Source organism: Rhipicephalus sanguineus, chromosome 2, assembly GCF_013339695.2.
Source record: "Rhipicephalus sanguineus isolate Rsan-2018 chromosome 2, BIME_Rsan_1.4, whole genome shotgun sequence".
Classification (NCBI taxonomy): domain Eukaryota; kingdom Metazoa; phylum Arthropoda; class Arachnida; order Ixodida; family Ixodidae; genus Rhipicephalus; species Rhipicephalus sanguineus.
Window position 1 is genome coordinate 115,298,019 of NC_051177.1, and position 8,938 is coordinate 115,306,956.

At 42.4% G+C, this 8,938-nt stretch overlaps 1 long non-coding RNA gene across 1 annotated transcript; it reads right to left on the reverse strand.

Annotated features, from left to right (window-relative positions):
• Positions 1-592: 592 nt before the first annotated feature.
• On the reverse strand, positions 593-8,654 carry LOC125757209 (uncharacterized). Its single transcript, XR_007415146.1, has 3 exons — positions 8,156-8,654; positions 6,129-6,316; positions 593-789 (listed from the first exon to the last, which is right to left on the reverse strand). It is a non-coding gene; the product is annotated as an uncharacterized LOC125757209 (long non-coding RNA).
• Between the last annotated feature and the right edge of the window lie 284 nt (positions 8,655-8,938).

The following is an 8,938-nucleotide window of genomic DNA, read 5'->3' on the forward strand; positions in this document are numbered from 1 at the left end:
TTTTAATATACCCATATATGGGATCCCTATATAATGTCATATATGGCCATATCTGGCAAATTTTTATATGCCCATATATCAGCTTTTTATATTTTGGGTCGTAATCATAAAATAACAGCGGAAAAGACGATGGACGAACACACAGAGACAGCACGATTTACCGTCGTTGTGATATTTTGGGTGTCATATATTGCTGCACCTGGGCAGTGTAGCATATTAAACATATAAAGACAGGGACCTAGAGCTACTCTACGGTGCACATCTGAGGAACAGTGTTGCCATCAAATAATAAGCCATGTTTCACTGGTACTTATGGAAAGTTTGTTGGTGTCAGCCACTTCGAGAACTGTGGTGGTTCCTATCACTATTTCTATTAGACACCTTACACTGCCACCTAGTCAATTGCGTGAGAAAACTAGTGTGTGAATCTCACAGGGAACCTGTCATTCCTGGAAATATCACATCAATTTATGCAACTGGTTTATCCAACCACATGAAGCCATGTTTATGAAATAATTCGAATTCATTGAATGCATACTGCCTTACTTTCAGAGACATCATAAAAGAAGTGTTAATCAAAACATCTGTTACCCATATGGGCTGCTGGGGCAGACTCGGACTGTTTAATATTATGCAGCTGCAAAAAACAGTACATGATAACACTTGACGATGGTTGTACATGCAGATGAACCACCGATTTATTCTTTCGGCCTTCTGATAACTTTCAGCATGCCCCGCTCTGCCTTGGAAGAATTAGCTTCAGGATTCTCCGTGTGGAACTCGAACCATCTGAAATAAAGCAAAAGTGAATTTTATTTTAGACAAAATTTTCACACAGGACACAAATACTGAAATCTATTGCCAACGGAACAGTTATGAGGTGGCTGTGCAACCTGCAAAAAGTGGTTAGAGCCCTAACAGATATAACATGCTTATCACATTTCAAGCACTGATATTTAAGCAGAATGTAAATAACATGAGTAGCATAGTTACTCAGCTACAGCGTGCAGCATTTCTTCAAGCAAACAGGTCTGAAAATTCCACACGCATTACAATTCACTACTCGACCAAAACTGTGTTTGTAGCGCTCACAAAAGCAGTAAAGCAATCAACAAGCTGGTGACCAAACAGTTCCCATGTAATGTATAAAGAGTGGCGACAGTAATGTGCTGGTTTAATAGGAAAGCTCATTTAAAAAGCTTTAGGTATAAAATTTTGCCACAACAGATCATGAAATGTGTCCTTCATATTCTGAATATTGCATGCATCAAAGGTTGAATTGGTGAAGTTGAGGCATGATAGCTGCAGACTTATTTAAAAAGCATGCAGTTCATGTGTGAGAATGGTGAAAATAAATATTACGTATCAGGATATGTCACGTCATAAACTCTGTGTGCTGCATTCTTTTCTGGTTTAAAAATAGGAGGCATATGCTGCATTTTTTCCCAGCTTAAAATTGGTTTATGTTGAATTAGGGTGTGTTAAAAACAAGTGGGTGCCAGAACCATCTGTTTGAGAACGTCACCTCTGTATGTCCCAACAGCAAACATGTACATTTTTTTCATTTGCATTATTTTCTCTAAGGGGACCGGGGGGTGTCATATTTTGTGGAGCCATCGTCTTGCTTTTCAGCTCCATTTGGTTGCGGCCCTGTGTATTGCTAAGGCTCCTTGAGAAAACACCTCGAGAGAATAAATCAGTTGTTCTTGCATGCTAGATTGGACAGTCATCTATATGCCTGCTTAGCCCACAAGACATCCTTGTGCCTTACTCTGTTCCCTATAACAGGTAATAAACTTTTCCCAATTGAAAACAAGAATGAGGAAGGTTATTTTAGGCAAACTAACTTTTGCTAACTTTCATATTATGAATGTAACAGGTACAGAAGAACTGAGTGATTACAGTGAAAACTCGATCTAACAAAGTGATAAGGATGCTTGAATTATTTTGTTAAACCTGGAAGTGTTCTTTACGCATAGCATACAAGAAATAACCTGTGTAGCTGTATATATCACATGACTAGCAATTTTTTTCCTAAGATATTCTGCTTCAACGTGCTTTACTTCAAATTTCCTCACTTCCTTTACACGAGTCGTGTTTCCTGCATACCAGTCGCGGTCACTCTGCCTTACTACAGTGAACATGTGGCCACGAGAATTTTCTGAAATGCTGCTCTATTAGCGGAGTTACATGCGTATGATGATCAAAATGCAGCCCTCCCTCGTTTCACTCTTTCATGCGCTACACTCCATTCGTTAACTTATCTCTCCTCCTGGGCAAGTATTTCTCCTCACCGTGCGAGAAGGATAAGCAGCGAATACGCATACCTGCAGGCAGACAAACAGGTTCTCTCAGCTGCTGACATGACCAAATTTTCTGGTCACGTCACTACCAACTCTGGGGATACCGAAAGGCCCAAAGAGGAGCACAAGATTGTTTTTTATTCCGTGGCTATGTTTGGCATTGTTTATCGTTGCAAAAGTTTGAACTCGAAGCACACATTTACTTGAAATGTTAAAAATAGTGAAGCTGGTTTTGAGGCCCTTCAGCATTAATTAGATTAATATGGTTCTTTTAGTTAAAATTCAATTAATCTTTTACTGAATCAAGATTCTGATCTAACAGAATCACAAATAGGTAGGTGAGTTGGTTTGGGTTCATAATGAAGGGACAAGGGGGCAACGCTAGGACGAATACAAAGGACGAGAAGACAGGACACAGCGCATGTCCTGTCTTCTTGTCCTTTGTATTCATTCTAGTGCTGCCCCCTTGTCCCTTCATTTTGATCTAAATTTTGAAATAACCATTATTAATTCATACTGATTATTCTAACTTTTTTTTCAACAATCACACAAATTACATAAGTCCATTTCTGTTAGCCTATCCATTTCTTAAGCCAATCCTCCAAAGTGGGTGTTGTTCAGAGCGCGATGCTCTCAACCATTATTCTGAGAAACACGATTACCGCATCAAGTTCAACAATGCCGGTGAAACTGACACTAAAATTAATCCCATGAAGAGACTTGGAATCATGGGAGCTTCTAAGCTCATATGTGCACAGCCTTCGAGGGCACCAGCAAAAAAGGGCAACACGATTGCATTGATCGTAATGGAAGAAAGTACAACAGAAAAGCACTTGTATCTCAACGGATTTCAGATACAAACATGACTTCCATTTTCTTTACTGGCCACTTGTACTATATACAATTCACCCAGTCTGTATTGTGCTCAGTTGTTTCTTGCGTGCTCCGTCATCTTTTTCTTATCGACATTGTTATGAAGTTGGTGCAGCTGCTGTGTAAGTCTCCCTGGTGTAGACACTCGCCCAGTCTGCTCAGGGAATCTTGCAGAAAATGCCTGTAAGGACTTCTTTTGGCAGCTTGTCTTTTCCCCATATGAGCCCTTGCCCAAGTTTGTACGCAGGAAGGTTAGCAGCCCCAACATCATAATTACACTGTACGCGTCATGAGGTCTCACTTACCCTGGCATGTAAGAAGCGCATTACTTCTGTCGGATACTGGCAGGCCAGGAGGGTTTGGACAAACAGTGTTCCACAGTTTTCATGTACTCAAGAGTGGAACTATTTGTCGAAAAGTACTTTTGAGGTTTGTACATTTAGGAAGTCAGGTCTTCAGGTTTCGTGCAAATGCGACTGTAAACGGTCCAAGAGGGGCAACTGCTGACGTCTGGCAAATGCAGACATTATGCACAGATGAGGAGACATTAAGCTCAGGTACCAGTCCCTGTGTATCCTTTCTGTAAACACTGAAGGAATGCAGTGTTCTGTTGTTCCTGTTTGCCAACTCATCCAAAAGAATCTTAATTTCTAATCTGCTCCATCTCTACTGTGAATTTACTGGAATCTACCCGATGGTTTAACCCTTTCCTTACCAAAGATGAGCTGAGCTCGTCCACACAATTTGTACCGTACCGCTCACACCAAAGACGAGCTAGGCTCGTCCACCCTGAAACAAGCATTTGAAGGCGCCGCAGTTAAGCTACCCTGATTCAATTAGCTGTCTTCTCTTTGGCTTCAACAGATGGCACAGTAAAAAATTTAAAAACATGCTCAAAACATGCATTTTAGTCAAGGAAGGGCTTGATTCTGGCAACTAGAATTAGAAAATGGCATCCTCCTCTGTGCGCAAGAGGTGCGTGCTTGCTTGCAACAGCTCCATTCAAAAAAAAAAAGTGCTTGTTTGCCGAAGTGTTGTGAAATGAAGAATTGCAGTTCTCCTGTGAATGCGGCAGTGACTACAAAAAGCAGCATAGTTTCTCTAAACTGCTGGATTCGGATGACGATCGTGCCTCAATACGTCGACAGAGGACGCCGTTAGATGTAACCAAACGCCTACCAGCACGTTAAAGGTTTGTTTTCAAGGACTCGCTAGTCCAATTGCGCTTTACATTTCAAATTTCAAAGAGACATTTTCTGCACTGAAGGCTGGAGATGTTAGGGTGCTTTCCGTGGTGCAGTGCGGTGAAGTCAATCATCTGCATATTTTATAACATACAAAAAATATGTCGCATGTATAATGCTAATAAAGTGTCCTTGAATAATTTTTTTAGTTGTTTCAAGACACTTAGAATCAACCGGCCAAATAAAAAATATGGGTATTTTTGTATCGATTTTGGCCAAAAAAAACTCTCCAGGGAAAGAGTTAAATGGGTGTGAAAGCTTTCAGAGCAGCGCACTTAATCAGGCAAAAACAATAATGTACTATCTGCGTCAAATGAAAACCAAACAGCGGCAAGCCTTCACAATGGTACAGTGCGCGCCGTCCTGTCATTACCATTGACAGGCGCGTGCATCCGGTTTGGCCACACTGCGCATACGCGCACCCGTCCCTGGTGATAACTGGACGGCGCACACTATACCATTGCGAAGGCTTGCCGCTGTTCGGGTTTCATTTGATGCAGATAGTACATAACACACAAAAATGCTTGGCTGAAATGTTTGTTTGTTGGGCTGAAAGAAGTGAGGGCGTGATTTTGCAGCCACTGTGACAGTCACCCATTGGCGAGTTGTGGACTTTCACATCAACAATGTCAGTGGGCATGGAAGTATACAGTTCTGGTTACTTATATTATCATTGACATGACCATTGAAGTGCGTACTGCTGCTCTCAACGCTCATCCAGCCCTACAAGAAAGGTCTCAAATTGATGTTCACGACTTGAAGAGGCTCCTCAGTTTTTCCCTGGGCAATAACTACGTGTGTTTCGAAAAGCCCATGTTAAGTGCAAGTCCAAGGCACACCACGAATCTGACAATGCAGTGGCTGGAATATAATTCCATTGCTTCTTTCAGCCCAAAACCAATTATTTTTGTGTGCTATGAATATTATCTTTTTTTGTGTGTGTGATTAATCGCTCTGCTTTGGAAGCTTCCAAATGCATCTAATCTATCAAGTAGATTTCTTTCAGTTCATGGTGGAGATGGAGGCAGACTGGGAACTACCTTTTTTGAATGTATTGGTAAACAGGAATAATGGAGCACTCTCTTTCAATGTTTACAGAAAGAGTATGCATTGCCCAGTACCTGAACATAATGTTGTTCTTCCAAACACTTGTGAAAGGCCAGTAGTTGCCTCCCTATTGAACCGTTACAGACGTATTTGCATGAAACCTGAAGACCTGACTTCCTATTGTAGAAAAAACCAAAAGAACTTGTCGATGAACAGTTACACTCCTGCATTCATGAAAACTGTGGAGCACCATTTGTTTACGCCCTCCCAGCTTCCCGTTGCCTGACAGAAGTAAAACGCTCCAATTTCTTACGTGCCAGCATAAGCAAGACCTCATCATGTGTACTGTGCAAATATAATGTTGAGACAATACTTCTTTGCAGATTAGCTGGTTCATACTAAATTCTGGTCTTGCTGCACAAGCAGAAAGAAGAAAAAAGGCCACTCTCTATCCTGTCTCTCTTTTTCCTTCCTTCTGCTTGAGCAGCAAGACTGGATTTCCGGATGACGTTGAGGCTGCTGACATTCCTGTGTAAAAACTGAGGCGTGCACTTGTAAGTGGACGACGTCATTGTCACCATTGCGCTTTTTGTCGAGGTTGCACTTGGATACTATTATTCGGCCTAAGACAGAACAAAAAGAAGACCATTCAGCCACTCACGCTGCCATGCATAAAGTCCCTCCAAGGGCGATGACCTTGATCTTTGATGAAACAGCAGCATGAGGCACAGGCGATGCTTCAGTTGTGCAATATTTCGTTGTGCGATAGTACTTTTGCTGTTTCTCTGACAGAGAACACCGCCACCGCCACTTTTGGTTTTCCATTTACAGTCGTGGGCCAAGATCGACCTGCACAAGGTCGCAGAAGAGGTTTTTAGAATTTAAAACATGACATCCAAACTTCTGCAGAAGAAACAGCTCCCATTTTGAAGAGGCGAACTCAGGCATTCTTTCTTAGCAGTTAAGCTCTGCATTTGCAACCTTCATTTTACTTATTTTTCTGAACTGCCACAATCCATCTAAAGCCAACCGTAATGTTCAAGGTGAATGTTTATACTGTATGTAAAGAGAGCACTAAGCTAGGTCACGGCAGCACAACCACAACTCCAGTTAACGGGATATTCTGGGCAGCATTTTTTTTTTAAATGGCACATTTGGACACTGATGGTGCAACTACATTGAAAGAGATGCAAAAATTACCTCAGGGTGATTCCACGAGAGATCGAACATGCCTGTCCAATCGATATTTTTGTTTTGCCTGGGTTTTTTATATGTTATGTGGCCACATTCAAAGCGCACGGAACCGAAAATATTATTTCCAAAAAACGCTCCCAGCGTGCCAAAAAACTATTTGGAGGTGGCCGTGTGGCCATCCTGTTTTAGCTCATCGCAATATTTTTGGATTTCACGGGCAAATTTAACGCGCAGTATAAACGTTGTGTTGAAATTTTTTCTGTTGGTTTTATTATGCATTACCATACCTGCCAAGTTTGGAGGAACGGAATCCGGGAGATCTACTCAACGGGGGGGGGGGGGGGGGGGTACTGCGATAGCAATTATATGAACACTGTCAGCGGGATTTTGCGGTCGCCGCTGAACATCGCTTACGCATCGTCTGTTTCACGTGCGAGTAAAAGCGCGCTAGCGCTAGGGACAAATGCAGTTGAAGCAGAGATGAAACGACCCGGCCGTCACCGTCGCGTGAAGGGCACATGCGATAACATCGCTCCGCGTGCGAGGCCTGTCGTCGCTTGCTTACCAGTTATTTCGTCGGGCAAGGGACCATAAGGGGCACCGTTGAGACGGGGACTCGACAGACATCGGTAACGGCTACCCTTTTAAGTGCTGGACTGCGGCGCAAAGTGCACAGCTACTTCATGCGCAATGAAACTGAGTTGAACCTTTCTACCATCGTTAAAAAAAAAAGAAGAATCCTTTATACTACGTGGCCAGACAACTTTGCTCTTGTGGCCAGACAAAGCATTGGACGCGCGGGGCAAAACTGGATTTCCGGTAGATTTACCTATGACCCGTACAACCGGGAGAAACGTTCAAAATCTGGTAGTCTCCCGGGTAATCCGGGAGACTTGGCAGGTATGCATTACTGTGAATTACATCCATGCTTTTTTTATGCTGTCCTCAAAAGGAAAAAAATGTGAAAAAATGCCAAACACAGCCCAAATCAAAAAAGTTTGCTAAGTTTGATGCGTCTTGGCGCCTTTTCTATTTCACACAGAAACTTCAGAACAATGTCAAATGTAGAAAAGAACATTTCCAACATTTCTATAGGAGATCGTTTTCCTACGGGCAGCGCAAAAGAAAAAAAATAGTTAGAGAAGCCAGTTTTTTTAAAAAAAGGTCCATTTTCAAGAAATAAGATGAAGAAAACACCGGTCTCAATTTTAACGACAATTTTTTATTGAAGAGCGCTTATGTCAGTGAAAACACAGTTTTAATATCATATGTCCTCATTTGCTTTGTTCACGAGATATAACGGGCCAAAATGACCCTTGCTGTGTGCGTAAATCTACTTTGCTCTGGTAGCTTGTCAAGAAAAACGTGTTCTCAGATTTTATTTGTGTCTAGCGTGTGCGAAAATGGGCTGCTGCCATCCTCTGAAGGGCTAACGCGTATGTAGTTTGCAGCCTAGAACCTCAGCTACAGACATCAGAGGAAAGGTGGGCGCACCTGTTGAAGATATCAATCGCTTCTTCTTCCTGAAGAAATGCCTCGACTACCTCATCGCAATTCTCATAGATGTAGACAGGTTTTCCTTGAGGCGCGTAAAGCAATGCTAGCAGACCTCACAGGTGTCGCGAAGATCCTCACCCTATGGCAGTAGCTTCTGGAGGAAGACAACAACAAAAGCAGGAATGAAAGAAAATTGACGCAACGAAAATGTTTTTCTCGGCAATCTTCTTTTTGTGGATGCGTAAGTAATCGGCACAGAATACTCAGACCTAGCCATGGGCTGCATGCATCCCGTGTAGTGAACAGCTAGACCAAGTCGAAACGTTTATACTGAACACCGCCGCACACATTTGCTCACTTAACTACTCATGGTTTCATATTTTATGACCAAGGATGTCTAAATGCTTTGGGGTGTGATAATTAATTTGTGGGCCAGACTCCTTGTCAAAATTAAGGATAATGCCCGTCTGGCGCCACCAGTGACGTCTGCTGTTCTCAACGTGGGAAAGCACTTTAGTAAAGTGCCAACAAAACATCATAAAATGGGCAGCTTCGGCCACTTATGGCTTAATCGTGCCGCACCGCACATTTTCTGGCTGCTAAAATGCTGAGGTAAAGGTTAAGATGATACAGGAAGACGTTACCTGCGACGCCGAAAACATGATAGCGGGAAGCGAAATTAACGACTCAGAAATGACTGAGATAACTTTTTACGCATGCTGTTTAGCACAGTGTGCGTTGAATGGGGAAGATGGTTAGAGTGTACAATGCACGTAATGA